The sequence below is a fragment of the Sarcophilus harrisii genome, chromosome 1 (genome assembly GCF_902635505.1).
Source record: "Sarcophilus harrisii chromosome 1, mSarHar1.11, whole genome shotgun sequence".
Taxonomy (NCBI): Eukaryota; Metazoa; Chordata; class Mammalia; order Dasyuromorphia; family Dasyuridae; genus Sarcophilus; species Sarcophilus harrisii.
Genome location: NC_045426.1, coordinates 97206165 through 97233074, shown reverse-complemented (window position 1 = coordinate 97233074; position 26910 = coordinate 97206165). Strand labels below are relative to the sequence as shown.

Genomic DNA, 26910 nt, shown 5'->3' with positions numbered 1-26910 from the left:
ACTTTTAAGCACAGAATATTGGATTTGTTGTCAGGAATTTCAAAGTTGAAGCTGAAATCACCACTATGATTATAAACCTGAATGAGGTGCTCAGATTTAATTTTCAAGAATTGCAAAAAAATTCTCTTATTTTAGAATTTTCAGAATTTTACGAAAATCCTCAAATGTAAAAGAAAAAAAGTGTTTATTATCTCTATGTTGTATTAAGGAGTGCCATAAGTATATTTAAATTTTATTGGAAATTAATGATCATAAATGTCTCAAAAGAAAAGTATATTCAACTCCATGTATTTTTCTAAAGAAATATTTATATACTACAGTCAAGTACACTAATGAAATGGAGAAGTGAAATACTGAGTCAAGCAAACCCATCATCCAGCTATTGCAATAATCAAGTGAGAAGGGAATGTTCAAGAAATATTGCAAAAGTAATATGGACAGGCCTTTACAATAGCTTGGGTATGGGAAAGAGGGCAAAAGATTGAGGAATCTCTATGATAATTCCCAAATCTATATTTTCTGCTCCATCTTTTGTTGTCCTTGAATTTTACAACTCCAATTGCCTTTCAGACATGTAGTACTGGATATCAAACAATGCTTATTGATGGTTTGATATAAATACTAATTGTCATTTTGTGATAAAGAATCATTCATTCCTGTGATTTCTTGCTTTATTTTTCAATGGTGGTAAATTCACAACTTTCATTTTTTATGCTGGTGATTTGGTTTATATTCTTTCCTTTTCTGATCAAATTAACCAAAGGTTTATCTATTTTCTTTTTATAAAACCAACTCTTAGTTTTGTTTATTAATTAAATAGTTTTCTTAGTCTCGATTTTATTAATGTTTCCTTTGAGTTTCATAATTTCTAATTTGATATTTACTTGGGGGTTTGTTCTTTTTCTAACTATTTATTTGCATGCCCAATTCATGTCCTCTTTCTCTATTTTATTTATTTATAGATAGAGAATACCTATTTTCTATTTATAATTATTTATATATCTATTTATAGTTATTTAGAGATATAAAATTTCCCCTAATAACTGTTTTATCTGCATCCCATATGTTTTGGTATGTTGCCTCATTATTGTCATATTCTTAGATGGATTATTTCTATAGATTATGGATTGTTTCAGTAATTTGTTGTTTGACCCCCTAAATTTTTAGAATTGTATATTTAGTTTCAAATTGATTTTAATCTACATTTCCCTGGCCCTTTGTTGAATCTCTCTCTCTCTCTCTCTCTCTCTCTCTCTCTCTCTCTCTTTACATATATATATATATATATATATATGTACATATATATATACACACACATATATATATTTTTTTTCATTTGATTGTGAAGTTTCTATGCCCTAATACACAGTCAATTTTGTGTATGTGCCATGCATTGCAGAGAAAAAGGTGTATTCCCTTCTGTCCCTATTCAGTTTTCTCCAGAGGTTTATCATATCTTGGTTTTCTAAGATCCTAATAACTTCCCTAATTTATTTCTTCTTTATTTTGTAGTTTGATTTCTCTGATTCTGAGAGGGGAAGATTGAAGTCCAACCTAGAATAGTTTTGCTGTCTATTTCTTCCCGTAATTGCTTTAAAATCTTCTCTAGGAATTTGGATTCTCTTCCACTTGGTGCATAAACATTTAATATTGTTACTACTTCATTATTTACTGTAATCTTTATCATTATGCACTTTCCCTCTTTATCTCTTTTAATAAGATCTATTTTTACTTTTGCTTTATCTGAAATTAGAATTGCTACCCCTACTTTTTATACTTCACCTGAAACGAAATAAATTCTGTTCCAGCCTTTTACCTTTTCTTTCTACATGTCTGTGTCAAATGTGTTTCTTCTAAACAACATATTGTTGATTCTGTTTTTTAATCCATTCTAATATTTGCTTCAGTTTAATGAGAAAATTCATCCCATTTACATTAACAGTTATGATCACTAACTCTGTATTTGCTCCCATTCTATTTTCTCCCCTGTATATACTTTTCTTCTCTCTTTTCATCTTGTACTTAGTGATGAGGATTTTTCTACACACCCCACCCACTACCTTATCTTCTATCAAGCCTTCCCTTCCCTTTTTGCCTCCAATTTCTGCCCTCTCTTCTATCCTGTCCTTTCCTTTTCTTTCATCTTACTCCTTAGTTCTTTATAGGGTTAGATAAATTTTGTACCCAACTGAATGATTAAATTATTCCTTCTTAGAGCCAAAATTTATGAGATCAACTTCAGACAATGTTCATCATCCTCTTTCTTTTCCCTCCATTATAATACATCTTTTGCACCTCATAATGTGAGTTAGTTATCCCATTACACCTTCCCTTTCCAGTACAGACCCTTTATCATCCTTTAATCTCTTTTTCTTTGATGTGATCACATCAGGGACCATTCACAACCACATCCTCAGTCAAAGTGATGATCCCCTCTTTGTACCCCAGTGTCAGATACAGTTCTTAAGAATTATAGATATTATTTTCCCATCTATGAATGTAAATATTTTAATCTTTAAATATGTTTTCTCTGTTTACCTTTTTTATGCTTCTCTTGAATCCTGTTTGTAGATTAAATTTTGTTTTAGTTCTGTTTTTTTTTTTCAGTAGAAATGATTGAATGTCTCTTACTTCAGTGAAGCTCCATCAATTTACCTGAAAGATAAGCTGAGTCTTTTGAGTAATTAACTCTTGGTTTTAACCCTAGGTCCTTTGCTTCCAGAATATGGTATTTCAGACACTCTATCATTTATTGTAGCAGCTGCCCGGGTACAGCTGCTTGATCCTGGGTAATCCTGACTATTGCTGCTTGATATTTGAATTGTTTTTATCTGACAGTTTGCAGTATTTTTTCCTTTTAGATTTTGGGATTTTACAACAGTGTTCCTTGGGGTTTTCCTTGTGGGATCTCTTTCTAGTGGTGAATGATGGATTCTTTCAATGAATATTTCTCTTTTTGTTTCTAGAATAGTGGGGTAGTTTTCCTTAATGATCTCTTGTAGAATGCTATCCAGGCTTTTTTTGCCATCTTCTTCAGGTAAGCCAATAATTTTTAAATTGTCTCTTCTGAATGTATTTTGCAGGTGGGCTATTTCCAATGAAATATTTCACGTTTTCTTTCATATTTTTATTCTTTAGTTTGCTTAACTGATTCTTGATGCCCCATACAGTCATTAGCTTCTATTTGCCCTATTTCAGTTTTTAATGTTATTTTTTCAGTTATCCTTTGTATCTCTTTTTCCATTTGGTTAATTCTACTTTTTAAGGAGTGGTTTTATTCAGACAATATTTTTCTTTCCCTTTTCAAATTGTTGACTCTCTAGTGAATACCTCTCATTTCTTTTCTTATTTTTTTCCTCCACCTCTTTTGCTTCTTACAATCTTTTAATAGCATCTCCAAGAAGAGTCTTTGGGATTGGGACCAATTTATCTCACTTTTTGAGATTTCTTCTGTGGACATTCTGCCCTTGTCTGAGTGTGTGTTTTGATCTGCCCTGTTACCATAGAAGCTTTCTATAGTCAAGATTCTTTTCTTTTTCTTGCTCCTTTCCATTCATTTTTTTTGTATTTCCTCTTTTTTTTTTTAACTTTTATAACAAGCTCTGCTCCTGCTATAAAGGAAGCACAAAGCTTCCTGTGCAGCTCTGAGCCTTGGCTTTGAGCACACCTTGTGTTTGGAGGGGGGCAACTCTGCCTGCTCTTTTCACAAAACATCCTGCTTTCCCACAGTTTGCCCTCTGAGCCAGGACTGGAAGCTGCCCTCCTGATTTGCTCCTCTGCTGAATCAGGACTTAGGGTCTTAGATGCTGATTTGCTGTGATTAAGACCCAGAATCTGTCTGACCCAGGCTGAATACACCTTTCATCCCAGTGAGAATGACCTTTATTGTAGTTTTTTCAGTCTGTCTTGAGCTGGAGAGGGGGCTTCATTCCATCAGATTCTCTTTAGAGGCTTGATTTCATGTGGATTTTAAGGGAAACAGGGAGAGCTCACGCAACTTCCTGGCTTTATTCTGTCATTTTGACTCCACCCCCAGAACTTCATAAAGGATTTGAAAAGGCAAATAATAGAGGTAGATGAAAAATTAAGAAAAGAAATGAGAGATGCAAAAGAGATGAGCAACTTGAAAAAAGGAAAAAAAAATGATTGAAGGAAACATTTCCTTAAAAATACATTTGGCCACAAGAAAAAAAGAAAAACAGAAGAAAGCAATTCCACTTTAATAATTCTTCTTTTCTTCTTTAAAAGTAGAACCAGGAAAATGGAAAAGGAAATACAAAAGCTACTGAATAAAATCATATATTAAAAAGTAAAACTGGGCAAATAGAAGATAGTGAGTCTATGAGATATCAAGAATTAGTCAAACAAAGATTCATATTATAGCTAATAAGTTTGAAAATATTTATTGTGCATCTATGTACAGGTATTGTTGTGCATTTACTATGTAAAGATATTGTTCTAGGAGCTATTGTTCTAGTAATTAAATGAAACATTCCCACACATGATGAGCTTATATAATAGAGGAAACTTGCTATTAATAACTTTAAACATATTTGTAATCAATATATTTCAATGAATCAAAGAAGGAAAGGCATCTCTAAATCTTGTCTTTATGGACCAATAGTTTTTCTTTTCTTTTCATTCTAAAGAAGAAAGCAATGTTTGGCTTTTATTACTGCACTGATATTCCCTACTAGACTTTTCCCATGGTGTAAGAGCCCTACTTGAATTAATTTTTCTATCACTTTATAATAATTGAAGAGCATAATACAACTCTGAGATCTCAACAAGGATAAAAGAAGCAGAAGGAAATTAATAGCTTTCCCCATAAATGCATTCTCATGTGTGAAAAGAATTGTCTTTTTTTGCTTGGCTATAGATAATTATGAACAGGAACAATGAGTAGACTCCAAAAAGATGGCTTGTATTGGGGGGTGGTGGTCCTTACTAATTGGATCTCATAGAATGGGTTACTTCAGGAAGTAATAAGTTATTTTTCAATGGATAATTTAAAATGCACTGGATGAGCATTTGCTGATTATGATGTAGAGAAGATTCTTGTTCTTGTGTAGGTTGAACTAGATGAACTTTCACATTCATTCCAATTCTGGTGTTTGGTGGCTGTAATTTTCTTCCTATGTCTAGAGCAGTACTCTTCCTATAGTTGTCTCTTGAAGAAATATTTGTGAAATTGAATTGTAAATGGATTTTTAAAAATTTACTTTTCTTTCTTTTTCATAGAAGCTAGAGATTCCAGGGTAAGTGTTTGACCCATATTCACAGAAAAACTATTAGAAAATTCTGTGCTGTTTAAATTTGGGGAAGTCATATATTTTTCAAAAAAAGATAGATACTGGCAGTGTCCCCTAAATTAGCACATACTTTTCTTTCTAAAATTAAATATAGTACAAGTAGATAATTTGTTTTTTATATTTGTCATCTGTTTGATTTCTTTACCTATCAGAGAACTTTCCTAGTGAACACATAGGCTTAAAGAAAGATTTCTATAGGGAAAAGTAAGGGTATAATGCCCCTTGACAAATGAGATGGAAAATTGCTTCATTTCCCATGCAACAGAACTTAAGAATTCCCTGCCAAGTATATAGCAGCTCATGGAGAAAAGTTCTCACAGTAGTGTCCCTTGGGAAGTCATTAAAGCTAGTGTACTGCATCATAATGACCAGCTTTAAGAAAGAAGGAAAAAAGAGTTTTTAACAAGTCATAACAAAGTCAGTCATAGTTCTGTAAAATATAAGAAATAAGATGAAATGGAAGAGTTTTTGAATTATAAATCTTGATATCCAGATTATAATCCATACTTTGATATTAATTACTTATATGATCTTGGGCAAATTATTTTAGCCATTTAGTTTGCTTTGTTTTTCCTCATAAGATAAGATAGTTGAGCCTATTGACCTCTGAAGTCTCTTCTAACTGGAACATTCTTGTGATTCCATTAATGATATGGTCTGGTTTTCTCCTAGGGCATTTTCCTAGAAAGCATCATAATATATATAAAAAATATTTGTTTAATATACTAAGTATTTGAGTACAGTAGTTTGTACCACAGGGTAGAGATAATAAATCTATTTTGAAAAGAAAACTCAAATTCTGGTCACCTTTATTCCCTCAGATTTTATTACTACGTGAGGGATATGATAAAATCATTGTCTCAATTCCCTTTTCCCCCCACAAAATTGAACTTAGTTTCTAATAGAATATTTTTTTTTTTTTTTGCTATTACTAAGCATACATTTCAACCATACCCCTCTCATTCATGTGACAATTTGGTTATAATGTGGATAAGAAAACCCTATGAAAATCATCAGAGACCAATAATTGGAGGGTCTTAAAGTTGAGATAATTTGACAGATATTTCCAAAACAAAACTATATTGTTTTCCTTAGGGCCATCTATATAGCATATGCATTCCGAATTGTCACTTGAGCTTCCTGAAGAAAGTAAAGTGGATACATGGAAATCAAATGTTTGCTCAAACTACAAAGTAAAAGTAAATCAATAAATCACAGATTAACAGAATTGTAGAGTTAGGAAGACTTACAGAATTCATCTACTTCAGGTCATACCTTAACAGGGATAGCCTCAAGTCCATTCCTGGCAAGTAGTCACAGATTTTGCAGATAAACCAAATGCAGATTGAATAAACCTCTCTGTTCATTGAAATCATGTCCAGACAGATATTGCTAAGGACTCTCAAACTTAAGCAAGTTAAAATCAAACTTTCAAGACAAACCCAAATATATAGTTCGCCAGAATAGTTTGATTTATATAGGGTTTTTAGGTTTCTAACATACTTGATGTGATATAACTGACATGAATTTTGTTTTTGAATTGTACAAACTTTATTCATCTTAGCTTTTGAGTCTCACAAGAATTATACGAGGCATTATAGGTATTATTATTTGCATTTTCTCTACAAGGGGAATTTATTTACTTATTGTCATCTACTTAATGTTAGAAGTAAGATCAGATAGGGGTAAGTAAAGCTTTCTGGCTCCAGATCAATATTAGCATAATATGTTATGAAGCAGAATATAGAGGGCCAAAGTAAGGAAGAAGATCACATTCAGTTGTAAGGCCAGCATTTGTATTTCCAAGAATACCTCAGAGGATTTCAGTATGTAGAGATGAAGAGGGAATACTTTTTCATATATAGACAATAAAGAATTAGAATGCAATATTAAATCAGTGGACAATTAATGCTGCAGGTTAGCATGAATGAAGAGTGCCTGAAAAAGAGGAGAGTGAAGTAAGCCTAGAAGTTGAGCTGGAGCCAGTGTGACAATCTGAAATGGCAAAGTGAGTAATTTGTCTTTTACTGATGATTTTATGAACAATTGAGGGATATTGTCAGGCATATATCTTAGCTAAAATATTTTGTGACTATGTGAATGATAGAACGGGGAAGGGAGAAAACAACTAAAAAGTTATTATTTTTTTTTATTTAATAGCCTTTTATTTACAGGTTATATGTATGGGTAACTTAACAGCATTAACAATTGCCAAACCTCTTGTTCCAATTTTTCACCTCTTACCTCCCACTCCCTCCCCCAGATGGCAGGATGACCTGTAGATGTTAAATATATTAAAATATAAATTAGATACACAATAAGTATACATGACCAAACCGTTATTTTGCTGTACAAAAAGAATCAGACTCTGAAATATTGTACAATTAGCCTGTGAAGGAAATCAAAAATGCAGGTGGGAATAAATTTAGGGATTGGGAATTCAATGTAATGGTTTAAAAAGTTATTATTAATAATCCAGATGAGGGCTGGCTCCAATTAAAAATGACTACAGGATTGTTGGGAAAGAAGTGAATATGAAAAATATTGTATTGATAACATCAAAAGGAATTAACAAAAGGAAAAAACAAGTGTTTTAATATATCGTAAATGAGAAAGAAGGAAGAGGGAAAAATACTGAAAATAATTGGATAGAAAAAAAGACATATTTCTAAGAAACAATTTGAACAGTGTCTTGTTCCTTAAATGTCAAAACACTTCTTTCTTCCTTGGAAATTTTTTTCTTCTTGGTAATTGGGAGTTTATTGGATAAAGCATGGAAGTGACTTGATTGTACTTTCTTTTTTTTTTTTTAATAACTTTTATTTTTCAAAATATCAACATTCACCCTTGCTAAACCTTGTGTTGCAAATTTTTCTCCTTCCCTCCGTTTCTTCCCCCTTTCCTTAGACAGCAAGTAGCTTATACTGATTTTATCAATAGGTTAAAAATATGCAAATCTAAATATATTTCCATATTCATCATACTGCACAAGAGAAATCAGATCAAAAAGGAAAAAAAAGAGAGAAACAAATCAAGTAAAAAACAATAAAAAAGGTTGTGATCCACATTCAGTCCTCATACTCCCCTCTAGATGAAGATGGGTCTCTCCATCACAAGTCTATTGGAATTGCTCTAAATCATCTCATTGCTGAAAAGAGTCCTGTCTATCACATTTGATCATCACATAATCTTATTGTTGCTGTATCAGTGATCTCCTGGTTCTGCTCATTTCACTCAGCATCAGTTCATGTAAGTCTCTGAAATCCTGCTGACCATTTCTTAGAGAAAAAAATATTCCATAACATACACATACCATAACATATTCAACCATTCCCTAACTGATGCACATTCATTCAGTTTCCAGTTCCTTACCACTCCAAAAAGGGTGGTTACAGACATTTTTAAATATACGAGTCCTTTTCTCATTTTCATGATCTCTTTGGGATCAAGGGATCTGGGATCCCTTGGATCAAGGGATAAGTAAAGTTTGATAGTCCTTTGGGAATATTTCCAAATTGTTCTCCCGAATGCTTGGATCAGTTCACAACTCCACCAACAATGTATTAATTGCCCATTTTCCTTGGTAATTAATTTAATTGCATATTTTATATGATTTCTAGTAAGACATATACCAAAGCTTTATGAAACCTCACTTTACAAAAGCCTCCACTTGAAATAATCTTTAACTTGCATGTTGTTTCTATTTTCATACAATCATACACTGGGTCAACTAGATGGCACAGTGGATAGAGCACTGGCAAATCTGTTTTCAGACACTTAACATTTCCTAGCTGTGTGATCCTGGGCAAGTTACTTAACTCCAATCATCATACACACACACAATGCAGTAAGACCACAATCACTGCATGTTTAACTTACTACAATATCTTCTCCAACAGATGCTATCACTTCATCATATCTTCTCTTCAATGTCTCTAGTAAGGGAGAACAGACTAAATTCTAATGAGGTACATTTTTGTTTTTCATCAAGGAACAAATCAGTATGCAGCACAAGTGAATGATGAAAGAATGATGTTGAGATGTTCAGGACAGCTCTATAATCATTAGGATTTTTAATTTTTTGAGTCAAAATATTCCTTTCCTCAACTTTCACTCATAATTACTACTTCTATTCTCAGGAAAAAATATAACAAGATTAATTCCACCTGCATATTATAGTCTTTCATGTAACTGAAGGCAATTATATCCTATTTAATTATTTTACACACCTAAACACCCTCAGCTCTATCAATGAATTTAAGATATTCTTCTACTTTTCTGCTTTTAGTTATTATATTGTATAGTTCTTGCCTTAAAATGTATATTGTAAACTTGTTAAGCCAAGTTTCTTGAATTCTATGATAAATGTAGTTCGAAATGTTATTATAGTCAACAATAAAAAAGTGAAGAGCCTTTAATGATCCTATAAGCTCATTCAGTAACTTCCAGAGAGTGACCCTATAAATCAGAGGTGTTTCAATACCATTTTCCTTATGAACTACTTCAAATAATATGAGCTGTTTTCTTCAGAGAATTTTCATATTTCTTTTTTTTTTCCATTTGGTCAATTCTACTTTTTAGGCAGTTTTCCAAGCTGTTGAGTATTTTTTCATATTTCTCTTGTATCACTCATACTTATTTTGCTGATCTTTCTTCTATCTCCCTTAAATACTTTTAAAGTTTCTTTTTTGAATTCTTCTATGAATTCTTTCTGGGCTGGAAATTTCTTCCTGTTTCTACTGGGGATTTTATCCATTTGGGGGTTTTGACTTTGCTGATCTCTTCTTAGTTAATGTCTGGGTCTTTCCCGTCCCCCATAACTTTTTATAGTCACATTCTTTTAATATTATTGCTATTGTCTGCTCATATTTCTGCCTCCCTGCTTCCCTCCCTCCCTCTCTCCCTCTCTCTTTCTCTCTCTCTTTCTCTCTGTCTCTGTCATGTCTCCCTCCCTCTCTATCTCCCTACATCTTTTTTTTTCTTTTTTGAAATTTGATTTCTGTTCTCTGGGTAGAAGGAATTCTGTCTCAGGGTACTTGTGCCAGTGGCTTTATACACTCTATTTACCTGATGTTGCGCCAATGTTGCCCTGAACTCCTGGGAGATCTTTGTGTCTTGTGATGGTTTAAGAGTGAGGTGAGGGGTAGCTGGTGCTGCTGTAGGTTGTAGGGCTCTGGCAAGTTATCTGATACTGAGATGGGGTCCTAGTCATGGTATCTGTATGTGTTGAGGTTAGGCAAGGTGCTTCTGTGTTTCCCGTGCTACAACAAAGTAAATGGAGGTCTGGGCTGGAGGATACCTGCTTGCTGTGCTGAGGCTGGTGGAGGTCTGCCAGTTGGAGAATGCCTGTTTGTTCAGGGCTTTACAAGAACACAAGATAATTCCTGGATCTGGCATCTATGGACTTCCCTAATTTTGCTAAGGCATGTGTGAGGGGTCCTGCTATTAGAGTGCTCCACCAGCCTACAACTCAGTGTCTTGCTGATTTGCTAAGGTGGGGTTTGCTGCCAATTACCTGGGGAGAATTCCTGTCTTGGAACATACTCCCCCAACCTTTACCCAAATGATAGGGGCCCCTCCTGCCAATCCTGAAATGGCAAAAGATTGTTTCATTCTGTCTTCCTTTCTCATTTTGAAGATTGAGGTTTTTTCTTGGGATGCTATTGGTTACTTGCATATAAACAAGAGGGTTACAGTGATTTATTGCTTACTACAGCATCTAGGCTCCTGAAAGTTCTTATTTGATATTGAATTAAAAGAATACATCTCACTATTATTTTCTCAAAATCAAATCAATTTCCAATTTCATTCTGGTGAGGGTTTTTTCATGGCTTAAAAATAGAAATAAAGAAAACATTTTCCAAAGCCTCTTGGATTGCAAAGGGATTAATGGACTGAAAATCAAAGGTACTTACTCAATTATCTTGTTGAATCCTGGTAGAACAAACAAATAAGTTGTTCATTGAAATCAGTTGGAACGCTTTTGATTGGTTTCCATATTCTTTGATTATTAGATTTTGTGATTGCATACATGTACAATATTCTCTCACTAAGTATGAATAATATTGGACTTCCTTCTCTGTCCTTTCCCCCAAGAGAAAAAGCAAATAAATCCTCCTTCATTTAGTCTTGTGAATTTTCATAAAAATCATTATACATTAGAATTTTTTGAAGACACTGTTACCAAACCACATAGAATATTAGTCTTCACATTTAACATATAAATATAGTTATGAAGTCTTAGAGTAGAATGGACATTTAGGCTTTTACATAACTGAAAAACATTACTCAAAGTCTGCTGAGCTCAATAATTCTTCTCACCTTGGATCTGAAATGGCCACTGCACTTTTTAAAGTGGGCCAATTTTGACTGATATTCCAAAAGAAAATTTTTTTAAACAAAGAGCAGGTTTAACTGCCATTCTAGGTCACATTTGCTCATTGTTTGGTGATGCCATTTGGAAGGTTAGTAACAAATTGGGGACTTGATGTGATAGACTTTAACTGTACTTTTTCTTTGAAAGTTATTTACAGTACCCTTTTTCAAATTTTATTCAGGAGGTCCTGAAGGAATCTTCAGGATTTGTATCATGTCTTCCTGCAGAAGGAGTTGTAGTGACTTAAATGTGCATATATTATTTAATATGTTATCATTTTAGTAGCAATTTCCTCAAAACAAATTTTGAATGTGCTTAGTATACATATTATTAGGCAGTTTTTATAAATAAGGAAAATGAGCTTCAGATAGATTTAATGTTCAGTCGTATCAGATAATTTATTTTTGAATTCTTGCTACCAGGTAAAATTTTTCTTCCACCACTGCACTACTATATTTATAAATTAAAATAGAGTGTAAACAAACATTTAAGACTGGATTCCATGGTCTACCCAAGTTTTGGGCTCAGACCGTTAGTTTCAGGGCATTCTGCAAATATTTAATTTTTGACTCATTAATGATTCTCTACAGAATTTGCTTTTGAAAAACTAAGAATATAATTCCTTTTCTCATAGATGATATAAACAGGGGTTGTCAGATAGGTTTTCATCTTAATGAGTTAATTGAGAAAAGAATCAATATTATTCCAAAGGAAAATAATAAGATCAAGTTGCTCAGTAAAGGTCATAAGCAATTCAGAAAATATGTAAGAAAAATCACAGGAAAATATGTACTCTAAAATCAATTCTCTTTCTTTACATTAGGTCTCATTTTCCCACAGGGTTCTCTATACCACAATAAATCTTGTTCTGCCTTTGAAAGTCAACTGAACTTTGAATTTTGGTGGAGTTAAATTTTGTCATCAACTTGTTGAGTCTCTCCTTCATGAATTGTTTTATTCAACTCCATTCCCTGTCCAACAACTTGGAGTGCCTCCTTTTATTATGGACTTTCCTGTCACCTCCCAGTAGAAATGAAATTTAGGTAGGATAGAGTCACATTTCACTTCATTCCCATCAGAGCTATATATTCACTTTTAGAAAAGGATTCCAATGGTTCAGGATGTACTAAGGAAAAATACATTTGGGAGTGACAGACAAGGTACCCCTTTCTCTTTGTGTGAATAGTGCTGGAATAGCTTAGTATAACAGCAGAGTATAAAATCCAGTTCCTTTAGTTCTCCATGATTTAAGGTGCTGTCTTAATCCTTCTAATATTGAAAACTAGTTGAATATTTCTCATCTCTCCCCAAAAGAGATGATGCTAAGAAAATTACCCTTCTTTTAATAAAAGCCAGATCTTTGAACTCTAAATTCAGGCCTTATTCTTTATGTAATCATCCAAATTGGAGTTGCTTCTCAATTATCCCTTCTTTGTTTAAAAGATTAAATTCTACTTCCATCAGTATTTGTTAAGGTATAGAGCTCTGTGTGTGTGTGTATGTGTGTGTGTGTGTGTGTGTGTGTGTGTGTGTGTGTCCTTTGGCAGTGTGGGGAAGCTTCATGGATGGACCTGTTCCTAAAAAAAATGTTTTAAAATGTACATAATAAAAACACATGATTAGTAAGTAAACTAATACTAAAACATATTTATCAACATGGTACAACAAACTATTACAGAACTTTCATTGACTCCAGGTTAAGAACTCTTGGCTTAGTGGTTAAAGGTTTGTAAGGAAGTAAAAAGTAAGGGATATTCTTTCTTTTGACCATATTTGTGATATAAAATCTTTCTTTTCCCACTGGGCAGAGTTATTCCTCAGCCTCCATTTTTTTTCTATGGGTTTTTCTTGAAAAGAAACTAATGGGGCAAAGATAACATGATTTCCAACCAGATCACTCTGAAAGTTAATTTAAGGTTTTTATCAGCCTAAGGGATTGAGGGAAAAGGATTTATGTTTAATTGTGCCTTTGAGAATTTTATCAAAAGTTTAATTAAAAATAAAATTTACATGATTTTCTTCTGTGTTTGGGAGGCCCTCTTATAATATAAAATCCTAGTATTGCAGACAAAGGTTTCTTTCTACATACCAATATAAATTCTGTTTCTCTTTCCCTTTCTCTGTTCATAATTAATCATAGACACATATTACAAGGGCTTTAAGACCAGGTATAATTTTATGTTAAAATGTTAAATCACCAAAAGAATCATTAGAAATATAACTCATAAACACCTCAGAACAAAAGGGAAATGTAGGTAACTTTTGGGAAAGGAAGTAGAGGGGAATAGGAATTCAACTTTTCACAGCAATCACAGAAGAACAAAAGCCAGCAGCTTCCCTCTTCAGATTCCTGGGTAGGGATGGAATAGCAATAGAGGAACCAACCATTTATTATTAGCAGCTTTACTCATCAGGGTCCCAGCAGGAAAGCTATGGCCAATGGCTACATGACCCACACTTGGTCCATCTCACCATCTGCCAATCGCAACCCCATCACTGTTTTAATCCCCATCATGCTGCCTTGAGCTGCAGTTCCTTAACATACCCAATAAAAATTGCTTTGTGTAAGCAGCATGTTATCTGAAAACAAAGTCCAACATCTCTAGTTCTCTCCTGTTTTTTTTTCTTTTGGTTAATTAGTTTTGTTTTGTTTTGTGGGTTTTTTTTTTTTAATTACTGGATAGAAGAGCTATCTCTATCTTGACTACAATTCCTAGAAATCATACAACTGTTCTTCTATTTTTTCCTATTATTCAGACAAATGTCTTCCAATATGGGGATATAGGGAAATCATACTGCTTAGAAAAACCTCTTCCTTTAACAAGAATGCTAGGGTTTGTGAACAACATTGTATATCAATTTACTTCTCAGGTCACATGAGTGAATAAGCTTGTCTCTTTCCTCTTATAAAGCCTTAACTGTTTCTTAAAGCAGAGGTGTCAATCAGGGTAGCCACAGGTAAATGCCAGCAACACTCTGGAATAGATTAAAATGTAATTGGGAAATATATTAGAAACAAGAAACAGTCAAAAATATAATTGGGAAATATTTGAACAAATAATTTAAAATAAAGCAAGACATTTTGCTAAGTCAATATGCCATAGGTAGGCTCTCATAGGCAATTACCGATCACATTTTTTTTTTTGTGTTTGATTTCTTTATTTAATATTTTTCCCAGTTACATTTCAAAATAAACTTTTTTACATTTATTTTTAAATTTTTGAGTTCTAGGTTCTCTCCCCTATACTCATGATTGAGAAATCACATATGAAGTTATGCAAAACATATATATCTAACAAATATATATAAACTCTCTCTCTCTATATATATATATACATATATATATATATATATATATATATATATATATGTCAAGTTGTGAAATACAGATCTCCCTTCCTAATGAAAAGCAAAACCCTCAAGAAAAATTAAGTTAGAAAAAAAGAAATTAAAAGAGAAAAAAAAGAATGCTTCAATCTGTATTCAGACACAATCAGATTGTTCTCTAGGTATGGATAGTATTTTTCATCATAAGTCCTTCAGAGTAATAGTGAATGATAACATTACTGAGAATACCCAAGTCATTTACATTTGGTCATCCTAGAACATAGCTATTACATTGTTTACAATAAATTTCACTTTTCTTGAATTCAGGATGTTTTTTCTAAGAGCATATTGCTCATTTCTCATAGAGCAACAATATTTCATCGCAAACACATAACACATTTATTGAATCATTCCCAAATGATATAAATTCCCTAAATTCCCATTTTTCACCTGAGAAGAAAAATGCTCTGAATATATATATATATATATATATATATATATATATAAACACATACATTTCTATGTATGTATATGTGTGTGTGTTATTTTCTTCTGAATCTCTTTTGGTATTCATGTCTGACAATATTAGGTCAAAAGATATGCATGAATTTGTAGTTCTATGGGCACAGATCATAACTTTTGATCATTTATCAATTGGAGCATGGCTTTTATTTTTTATAAACTTGACTCAATTCCCTCTATATTTGAGAAATCAGGCCTTATCATAGAAATTTGCTTCAAAATTCTTTTTGAACTTACTATTGCTAATTATATTTCCCTTCATTTATTCTCTCTCCTTTCATCCTGTCCTTCCTCAAAAGTGTTTTGGTACTAAACACTCCCTCCCCAAATATGAAATCTCTTTCATCACCTTCTCTCTTCCCATATCCCATTCCTATTCTATTTTCCTGCAGGATAAGATAGATTTCTATACCCATACTGACATACAGTATGTATGTCATTTCTTATTTGTGCCAGTTCAGATCAACAGGAGGTTCACTCACTTGCCCTCTCTTCTCTCTCTTCCCCTCAACTGTAAAAAGCTTTTTCTTGCTTCTTTTTATGATAGATAATTTGTATCATTCCACTTCTCCCTTTTCCTTTCAATATTATTCTCTCTTAAGCCTTAATTTCATCATTATTTTTTGCTGAGGCAATTGGGATTAAGTGACTTGCCCAGGTTCACACAGCTAAGGAAGTGTGTTAAGTGTCTAAGTCCAAATTTGAACTCAGGTCCTCTTGACTTCAGGGCTGGTGTTTTATCCACTGCACCACCTACCTGACCCCATCATTTATTTTTTAAAAACATTTTATCTCTTCTATTCAACTCACACTTGTGCCTTCTGTCCATATGTACTCCTTCAAACTGCCATAATAATGAAAAAGTTTTAATGAGTTCCTAGTATCATCCTCCTGTGTAGGAATGCAAACAGATAAATCTTATTAAGTCTCTAATGGTATCACTTTCCTGATTACTTATCAGGAAGTAATGCTTCTCCATAGTCCTGTATTTGAAAATCAAGTTTTCCAATCAGCTCTGGCTTTTTCATCATGAATGTTTGAAAATCATATATGACACTGATAGTACATCTTTTCCTCTGAAGAATTATACTCGGTTTTGTTAGCTACGTAATTCTTGGTTATAATCCTGGCTCCACTGCTTTCTGGAATATCTCATTCCAAACTCTCTAGTCCTTTAATGTAGAAGCTGTTAAATCTTTGTTATTCTGATTGTGACTCCATTATACTTGAATTATTTCTTTCTGAATGCTTGAAACATTTTCTCCTTGACCTCTGAAGTTTGGCTATAACATTCCCAGGAGTTTTAATTTTGGGATCTCTCTCAGGAATTCATCAATGATTTTTTTCAAGTTCTGTTTTACCCTCTGGATCTAAAATATCAGGACAGTTTTCCTTGATAATTTCTTAAAATATGATATCCAGGCTCTTTTTTTGATTACAACTTTCAAATATACCAATCATTTTAAACTATCTCTCCTGAATCTATTTTCCAGGTCAGTTGTTTTTCCAATGAGATAATTCACTTTTTTCCCATTTTTTGATTTTGTTTTATTGTGTGTTTTTTTTAATTTCTCACAGAGTTATTAGCTTCTCTTTACTCAGTTCTATTTTAAGGGATTATTTTTCTCAATAAACTTTTGTACCTCTTTTCCCAGTTGACCTTCTTTGCTTCTGTAATGCATTCTCCTCATTAACTTTTTGCATTTTCTTTTGTACCACTCTTGATTCTTTCCCCAGTTTTTCCTCTATCTCTCTTATTTGATTTATAAAATCCTTTCTGAGTTCTTTCATGGCCTGAAACCAATTCTTATTCTTGGAGACTTTGGATGTAGGAGCTTTTATTTTATTTTCATCTTCTGAGTGTACATTTTGATTTTCCTTTTTCCCATAATAACTTTTAATGGTTAGAACTTTTTTTTTCCTTGTCTGCTCATTTTCCTACTCTATCACTTAGCTTTTAACTCTTGGTTAAAGTAGGGCTCTATTTCTATGGGGAAGCGTCCACTGTCCCAAGCTTCAGGGATCTGTGCAGTTGTTTTAAGAAATTCTCCTTGGAACCTGAACCACAAGCACTCATTTTTGTCTTGGAATTGTTAGGAGTGTGCTTGCATCATCTTAGCTGTAAGATCTGGTGTGCTAAAGCAATGAAGTCCTGCTTAGCATGCTGATGCTGGGGCTGAGGCTGGTCTGCATTGGGACTACATGCTGTATTCCCACTCTGTTTTCACAGGCTTTCCTGTTGATCTTCCAAGTTGCCTTTAGTAGAAAAATGTTTCTTGCTTCTTTTGGAGTGTTATGATGCTCTAAAATTTATTTAGAATCTTTATTTAAAGGGATTCGGAACAATTTTGGGGGAAAAGTTGGGCGAGTTCTGCCTTCATCAGTCTTCTTGGTGCCAACTCCCACTGACCATATTTTTATTTAAATTAGGCAGCATTGTCTGGGGTGGGAGTGGGGGGGTCCTTCTATTTGCTATACTTTCAGGACCTTTTTGGAAAAAGGACGGAAATCAAAAGGCAAAGCTAAAAAAGACAGAACTTATCTTTCAGTTCCATTTTATAGGCATACTCAGAGTGATCATTAATCTACAACATCCTTGCTCCCAAAAGTCAGAATCAATCAACTCATCTTGCATGATCCACTTTTTGTGGCAGGTAGGACTATAGGACCAGGAGTGAAAGAGCAGATATAATATTAAAGTAGATAAATGTGTACTTTAGAGGAAAGAAAGACTTTCACTTTTGTCTCATGAAGAGATAATATATGCAATTAACTAAGTCACCTTCTGGAAGAGAGTCAAACAGAAGGAAACAACAAAGAAAAGCCTAAATAGACACACACATATGTGTGTATATGTACATACATACAATATATTCTTTGTATGTATATTTGTGTGTAATGTATCTTTCTATCTATCTATCTATACATACATACATATACACACACACACCACAATATATTAGCTGTATAGATACTGCAACACATTTATATTATATATTGTACACATAAATATATATACACACACACACACACACACACACACACATATATATATATATATATATATATATATACATACATATATAGCCATGTATTTGTGAGTGTTCTTATATATATGCATGGTCATATATGCATATATTTATTCTATATTAAATATCATATATGATATAATATTTTATTATTTAATATATGTTTTATTCTATTTCTTTTTGTAAATAAGGAATGTTTGATTATTTTTCTTAATATTATCAGGGCCTACCACAAAGTCAGACTCATAGGAAGCAATGCTGCTGACTGTTTGAAGGATACTCCTATGTAAGGCAGAAGCAAAACAGAACTGAGGACAAAATGAATGGCAAGAACAACATTGAATACGTGCCAGGATCAAAGGAGAAAATCCATCAGCGAAGAGAAGGGTTCAAAACACATTCTAAGAGCAGAGAGGTGAAAGCTAATTCAATGAGATACAGTTGGAAAAAAACAAAACATGAAGAGTAAGTAACTGGGATTCCATGTAGGAAAGCATTGCAAATCAGAGGAATTTTTTCACTTCTGGGTGGGGAAAATGAGTGATACAAATGCTTACAAAGGATAGGTATAAGAATTTCTTGACTCTCTAAACTCAGATAAAAGTTATTTTGTGTACATTCAACTGCCTTATATTTTATATCCTTCTTAGTATGTGTGCCTATTTGCCAAACTCAATACTTCTGTCTGTAAATTTGCCCAAACTCCATCCCATTTTGAAAAAAATATTTTTCTTGCAATTTTTGGAATTCAAATATTTCAGTTTCCTTTCAAGTCCGAGTCCAATTATCATTTCTGATAAAAAAATATTTATACAATTCCCATACCACTTCCATAATTTGATGAGTTTTTCTTTTCGCTATTACCTAAAATATTTATTTATTTATGTGTATGTATACACACACACACACACACACACACACACACACACACACACATATATCCTCAAATTTGTGTTTATATATCATTTCCTGCAAAAGAAAATAAACTCAAAGTCATCCCTAGGATAATACACCATAATCAAGTAGGATTTATACTAGGAATGCAGGGCTGGTTCAATATTAGGAATACTATTTGCATAATTGACTATATAAATAATGAAACTAACAAAAACCACATGATTATCTCAATTTGATATCTTATTTGATAAAACCCAGCATCCATTCCTATTAAAAACACTAGAGAATAAAGGAATAAATGGACTTTCTCTTAAAATAGTAGCATCTATTTAAAACTATCAGCAAGCATCATGTGTAATGGGGATAAACTGGAACCATTCCCAAGAAGATCAGGGGTGAACAAGATTGCCCACTATCACCATTACTATTCAATATTGTATTAAATGGCAAAAAGAAAAGAAAAAGAGATTAAAGTAAATAAAGTAGGTAACAAGGAAACCAAATTATCACTCAGCAGATGATATGATGGTATAGTTAGAGAACCCTAGATAATCCACTAAAAAACTGTTAAGAAATAATCCACCACTTTAGCAAGATTGCAGGATACAAAATAAATCCACATAAATTATAAATATTCTTATATATCACTAACAAAATCCAACAGCAAGAGTTATAAAGAGAAATTCCATTTAAAATAACAATGATAATATACAATATTTAGGAATATATTTGCCAAGGGAAAGTCAGGAACTACATGAGCAAAACTACAAAACACTTTCCACACAAATGAATCAGATGAAAACAGTCGGAAAAATATCAAGAGCTCTTGGATAGGTTGAGCAAACATAATAAAGATGACTATACTACCTAAACTATTCTATTTATTTAGTGCTATATCAATCAAACTTCCAAGAAACTATTTTACTAATCTAGAAAAAAATAACAAATTTCATATGGAAGAACAAAAGGTCAAGAATTGCAAGGGAATTAATGGAAAAAAAAAAAAAAAAAGGAAATGTAGGGGACCTAGCTGTACCAGGTAGAAAACTGTATTATAAAGCAGCAATCATTAAAACCGTTTGGTACTGTCTAAGAAATAGATTTGTTGATCAGTGGAATAGATTAGATTCACAGAACAATATAGTCAACGACTATAGCAATCTAGTGTTTGACAAACCCAAAGATCCCAGCTTTTGGGACAAGAATTCACTATTTGACAAAAATTGCTTGGAAAATTAGAAACTAGCATGACAGAAACTAGGCATTGAACCACAACTGATACTGAATACTAAGATAAGGTCAAAATTGGTTCATGATCTAGACATAAAGAATGATATAAACAAATTAGAAAAATATGATAGTTTACGTCTCAGATCTGTGAAAGAGGAAGGAATTTGAGACCAAAGAAGAACTGAAAATCATTACTGATCACAAAATAGATAATTTTGATTAAGTTAAAAAATTTTTTTGTAATAAAAAACAAAACAAAACAAAAGAAAAAAACAGCAACTAATATAGACAAGATTAAAAAGTAAGCAAAAAACTGGGAAAATATTTTAACATTTAATGGTTCTGATAAAGGCCTCATTTCTAAAATATACAAAGAATTGACTCAAATTTATAAGAATTCAAGCCATTCTCCAACTGATAGTCAAAAGATACGAACAGACAATTTTCAGGTGAAGAAATTAAAACTATTTCTAGTGATATGAAAAGTTGCTCCAAATCACTATTGATCAGAGAAATACAAATTAAGACAGCTCTGAGATATCAATATACACCTGTCAAATTGGCTAAGATGACAGGAAAATATAATGACGAATGTTGGAGGGGATGTGGGAAAACGGAAACACTGATATGTTGTTGGTGGAACTGTGAATGGATTCAAACATTGTGGAGAGCAATTTGGAACTATGCTCAAAAAGTTATTAAATTGTGCATATCCTTTGATCCAGCAGTGTTTCTACTGCATTTATATCCCAAAGAGATACTAAAGAAGGGAAAAGGGACCAGCGTCAATTTAGCTGAGCTTTATAAAAGATATGAATTGACAGTTTTGCCACAGGGAATGAAAAATAGCCCTACTACGTGTCAAATGTATGTTGCTGCTGCTCATATTATTGTTCTGTAAAAAATGACTAGCAGGATGTTTTCAGAAAGGCCTGGAAAGATTTACATGAACTGATGCTGAGTGAAATGAGCAGAACCAGGAGATCATTATATGTGGCAACAACATATTGTCATATAGTCAATTCTGATGAACGTGGCTCTCTTCAACAATGAGCTGATTGAGGCCAATTCCAATGATCTTGTGATGAAGGGAGCCATCTATACCCAGAGAGAGGACAACGGGAACTGAGGGTGGATCACAATGCAGTATTTTCACTTCTTTTTGCTATTGTTTGCTTACATTTTGTTTTGCTTCTCTCTCTCCTTTTTTTTTTTTACCTGTTTTAATCATGTTTAACATGTATTAAACTTCTTGTCATCTAGGAGAGGGTCTGAGAAAATTGGAACACACGGTTTTGGAAGGGCTAATGCTGAAGAATTGTCCACTCGTGTTCTGAAAAACAAAAAGCTGTAATAAAAAGAGAAAGAAAGAAAAGAAAATTAACTACTTGAGGTTAGGGTGCTTTTTTTCACCATCTCCTAACATAGGCTTTTTAACATAGTTAGTGCTTAAGCTTTTTGCTTGATGAATCATATTGAATATGTAAAAAGAGAGAGAGAGAGAGAGAAAGAAAAAGAGAGAGAGAGAAAGAGAGAAAGAAAAAGAGAGAGAAAGAGAAAGAGAGAGAAAAAGAGAGAGAAAGAGAGAGAAAGAAAAAGAGAGAGAGAAAGAGAAAGAGAGAGAGAGAGAGAGAGAGAGAGAGAGAGAGCCAAAAACAGATTAAGAGATACAGGGACATAGACAATAGACAGAAACAGAGAGACAGAGGCAGAGTGACAGAGAAACATAGAAAGATGGAGCCACAGAGACATAGAGAGACAGAAACAGAACACAAAGAAAGAGACAGAGACAATGAGACAAGCACAAAGGAGAGATAGAGAAAAGAGGACTGAAAAGAGAATGTGGAAATGGAGAAAAGAAGATAAATTGAAAAAAATGTTTGTGGATTAATTGGGAAATAAATTTGAGGTTTTCCTTTTCTAACATTACAAATTAATTGAGATGCCAAGAATTTGCCATATACTGTGAGGTAAAAAATATTTTAGTGTTAAAAATTTTAAGCCATATGATACCAGTTATAAAATCCTTTCATAGAACACATTTAATATGGCCTTAGTAGTATAATCTATCTATACAAAGGAATTCCTCTGAATTTGTGAGGGCAATTTCTAGCAGGATTCACCAAGAGCCAGAGGAAATAATTTATATGTTGAAAAGAATCTTTCCTCCAGTCAGCAAACATATGAAATATAACTTTAATTTAGATGCATTTTATGACAAGTAGCATCTACTGGCAAAAAGTAATTTACAAACCCAATAGCTTCCCTCCCTGAACATAAAATTTGATAGGTATTTGCATAGTATAATTAAGGTATGAAAAATTTTGATCTTAAAACAAATTGAAAGTTTTGTTATACTTTATGTGAATGAGCTATTAACGTAATTCTGTCTGTTCCATACTTAGTGTGATAGTATATTGTAATTTCTATTTAAATACTAATATAAATTTTAGTTTAAATCCCTAGTTGCTAAGCTATTTCTTTTGTTGTTACATCTATTTTTAAAGTCATTTGAAAAATACGTAGATGCTGTTGGAAAACAGGTGGGGTCCATTTTATGTAATAGATCTTTTTTATGCAAAGTTGTTCTATTCAACCACAATAAATGTACGAGTATAAATAGTTATATAAATAAATATTTTGACATGTTCCTTTCCAAGGAAAAACAGACTATATCTAGAATATCATGGTCTGTTCAAACCATATTTGAAATTCATGTTCATTTCACAGAATCACATTTTAGTAAGGAATACTCTGAATAGGAAAATCTCCACGATAGTGAGAAGATGAGACTAATGCAATATATGAAGATCAGTTAAAGCAACTTGGGAGGGTATAGACCAAAAGAAGAAAAGATACATTTTGAATTATGCTCATTATTTTCATGTATTTGAAAGGATGTATGTGAAAGGTGAAATAAACTTGTTTTTCCTGGACTTACAGGACAGAATAAGGAGAAGCATGTGGAAGTTGGAGAGGTTAAAAAACAAACAAGGACACCAATAGCTTATTTAAGGAATAAATTTCCCCTAAATTAAAACTGTCTGAGAGTAAGGAACTTCTCTGGAAATCTCTCTTGCACTGAAATTCACATTAACATATTTACAAAGTTAACAATTTTTCAGGAATATTGCAAATGATATTCGTAGTCAGAAAGGAAACAGTCTAAATTATCATTGAAGCTTTGTCCCATTATGAGATTTTGGATAAAAAAACTACCCCTTAATTTATTTGCTTTGCCAATTCACAATTTCATGTACTTCAATTTCATATAAGAAAAACAACAACAATCTATCTATAAGGTTTTGTTTGTTTTTGCTTTCTTCTTTCCTCCCATCAAATATTTGTGTTTTCAGAATTAATAATGTGACTATATTTAATGTAGTCCAGTATTCCGTCATCCACCTCTTCATTTTCCATGTGCATACAGTTTCTACTCAATTATCTACAGCTAAATTGGGGAAAACTGGATGGCTCAGTGGATAAGAATGACAGCCTGGAATCAGAAAGACTCAGCTTCCTGAATTCAAATCTGACCTTAGACACTTATTAACAGTGCAACTCTGTGAACATCATTAATTTGGTTTGCATTAGTTTTCTCATCTATAAAATGAATTGGAGCAGGAAATGATGAATTACTCCAGTATATTTTTTATTTTTAATTTTGCCCAGTTACATGTAAAAGCAATATTTTTTGGTTACATATGTAAATTCATTTTTTTTACATATTTCCTTACAAAGCATGTTGGTAGAGAAAAATCAGAACAAAAGGGAAAATCTACAAGAGAAAAAAAATACAGAAGAAAAAGGGGAAAAAAAAGTGAACACAGTATATGCTGATTTATAGTCATGCCCTATATCTCTCTGACTGGATGTGAATGGCGTTTTCTATCCAAAGTTTGTTGGGATTGCCTTGGATTACTAAACTATTAAGAAGAATATATTCTTTCATAGTTAATCATCCCACAATCTTGCTGTTACTGTAAATAATGTATTTTTGATTCTGCTTAGTTTACTCATCATCAGTTTGGGTAAATTTTTCCAGGCCTTTATAAAATCATCTTGTTCTTCATTTTTATAGAACAGTAATATTCCACTAATTCCATATACCATATCTTATTCTGCTGTTCCCCGGTAGATGAGCATTTCTCATTTTCTAATTCTTTGCCACCACAGAAAGAGTTGATTCAAACATTTTTGAACATGTGGGCCCTTTTACCTCTTTTATGATTTCTTTGGTATACAGGTCCAGTTAGTGTCACTGCTGGATCAAAGGGTATACACACTTTTATAACTCTTTGGGCATAGTTCCAAATTGCTCTCCAGAATGGTTGGATAAGTTCACAACTCCAACAACAATGCATTAACATCCCGGTTTCCCACTTTCCCTCCAGCATTTATCATTATCTTTTCCTTTCATCTAAGCTAATCTGAGAAATTTGAAGTAGTACCTCAGAGTTGTTTTAATTCCTCTAATGAATAGTAATTAGAACTTTTTTTCATATGATGTGATAGGTAATATTGATTTCTTTTATAAAAAAGTATCTGTTCATATCCTTTGATCAGTTGTTAATTGAGGAGTGACTTTGACACAATTTTTTATATATTTTAAAAATGAAACATTTATCTGAAAAACTGATTGTAAAATTTTTTTCTCAGCCTGCTTCCCTTATAATATTGGCTGTATTGTGTGTTTGTGTGTGTGTGTATGAGCAGAACATTTTTAATTTAATGTAATCAAAACTGTACATTTTGCATTTTTATAATGTTCTCTAGTTTTTCTTTGACCCTGAATTGCTCCCTTCTCCAAAGATGATAGATAAATTGTCCTATATTCTCCTAATTTACTTATAGGATCACCCTTTATGCCTAAATCATATACTTATTTTGACCTTTGTTTTGGCATGAGTTGAGAGATGTACATGTATGTCAAGTTTCTGATATTATTTTCCAGTTTCCTTAGCAATATTTCTGAAATAATAAAAAGATGTATTCATTTCTGTTGCTCTTGAATTTTCTCCAAAGGTCTATCATATCTAGGATTTCTAGGAACCTACTAGCCTCCCTAATTTCTTTCTTATTTATTTGGGGATTAGATTTATTTGATTCTGAGAGAAGAAATTTGAGGTCCCCCACTAGAGTAGTTTTATTGTCTGTTTTTTTCTGTAACTGGCTTAAAATCTTCTCTAGGAATTTGGATGCTCTATCACTTGGTGCATACACATTTAGAGTCTTCACTACTTTATTTTTTATGGTACCCTTTATCAGGATGTATTTTCACTCCTTATGTCTTTTAATAAGATCTATGTTTACTTTTGCTTTATCTTGGGATCAGAATTGCTACCCCTGCCTTTTTTTTTATATATACTTTAGCTGAAGCATAATAAATTCTGTTCCAGCCTTTTGCCTTTACTCTGTACATGACTCTCTTTGTTAAGTGTCTGTCTTGTAAACAACATATTGTAGGATTCTGTTTTTCAAGCTACTCTGCTATTTGCTTCCATTTTACAGAAGAGTTCATCCCATTCAAATTAACAGTTATGTTTACCATCTCTGTATTTTCCTCCATCCAATTTGCTCCCTATATATACCTATATTCTCTCTTTCTACCCTATCCTTAATCTTGTTTTGTTTTGTTTTTTACCCACCCCTTCTACTACCTTATTTCCTATCACCCCATCCCTTTCTCTTAGTAATGTTTTTTAAGCCACTCCACCCACTACCTTATCTTATGTACTGCTTTCTGTCTCCATTCAATTTTCTCCAAAGATCTATCAAACATAACTTTTCTAGTATTATACTTATCTCTTTAATGTCTTTCTTATGTATTTTGTGATTTGAATTATCTAGTTCTGAGAGAGCAAGGTTGAGATCTTCCACTATTAGAGTTTTTCTGTCTATTTTTTTCTTGCAGTTCTCTTAACTTCTCCTTTAGGAATTTTCATGCTATACCACTTGGTGCATATATATTTAGTATTGATATTGCCTCATTATCTATGGTACCTTTTAGCAAAATATAGTTTCCTTCCTTATCTCTTTTAATTAGATCAATTTTTGCTTTTGCTTGATTTGAGATCAGGATGGCTATCCCCCTGCTTTTTTGCTTTCACCTGAAGCATAATAGATTCTGCTCCAGCCTTTTACCTTTACTCTGTATGTATCATTCTGCTTTAAATGTGTTTCTTGTAAACAACAAATTGTAGGATTATCACTTTTA

The 26910-nt window shown here is 32.8% G+C and overlaps 1 long non-coding RNA gene across 4 annotated transcripts in view; it reads left to right on the top strand.

Annotated features, from left to right (window-relative positions):
• Window positions 1-26910, top strand: part of LOC116422571 — a 52324-nt gene that overhangs the window by 7677 nt on the left and 17737 nt on the right. For 2 of the 4 annotated variants that reach the window (XR_004233227.1, XR_004233226.1), the window contains exons 2-3: window positions 7230-7320; window positions 18790-19031. This is a non-coding gene — a long non-coding RNA (uncharacterized LOC116422571). Of the gene's footprint in view, window positions 1-7229; window positions 7321-18789; window positions 19032-21956; window positions 21996-26910 lie in introns of those variants that run through there. The other 2 variants (XR_004233224.1, XR_004233225.1) reach the window with 2 other exon arrangements.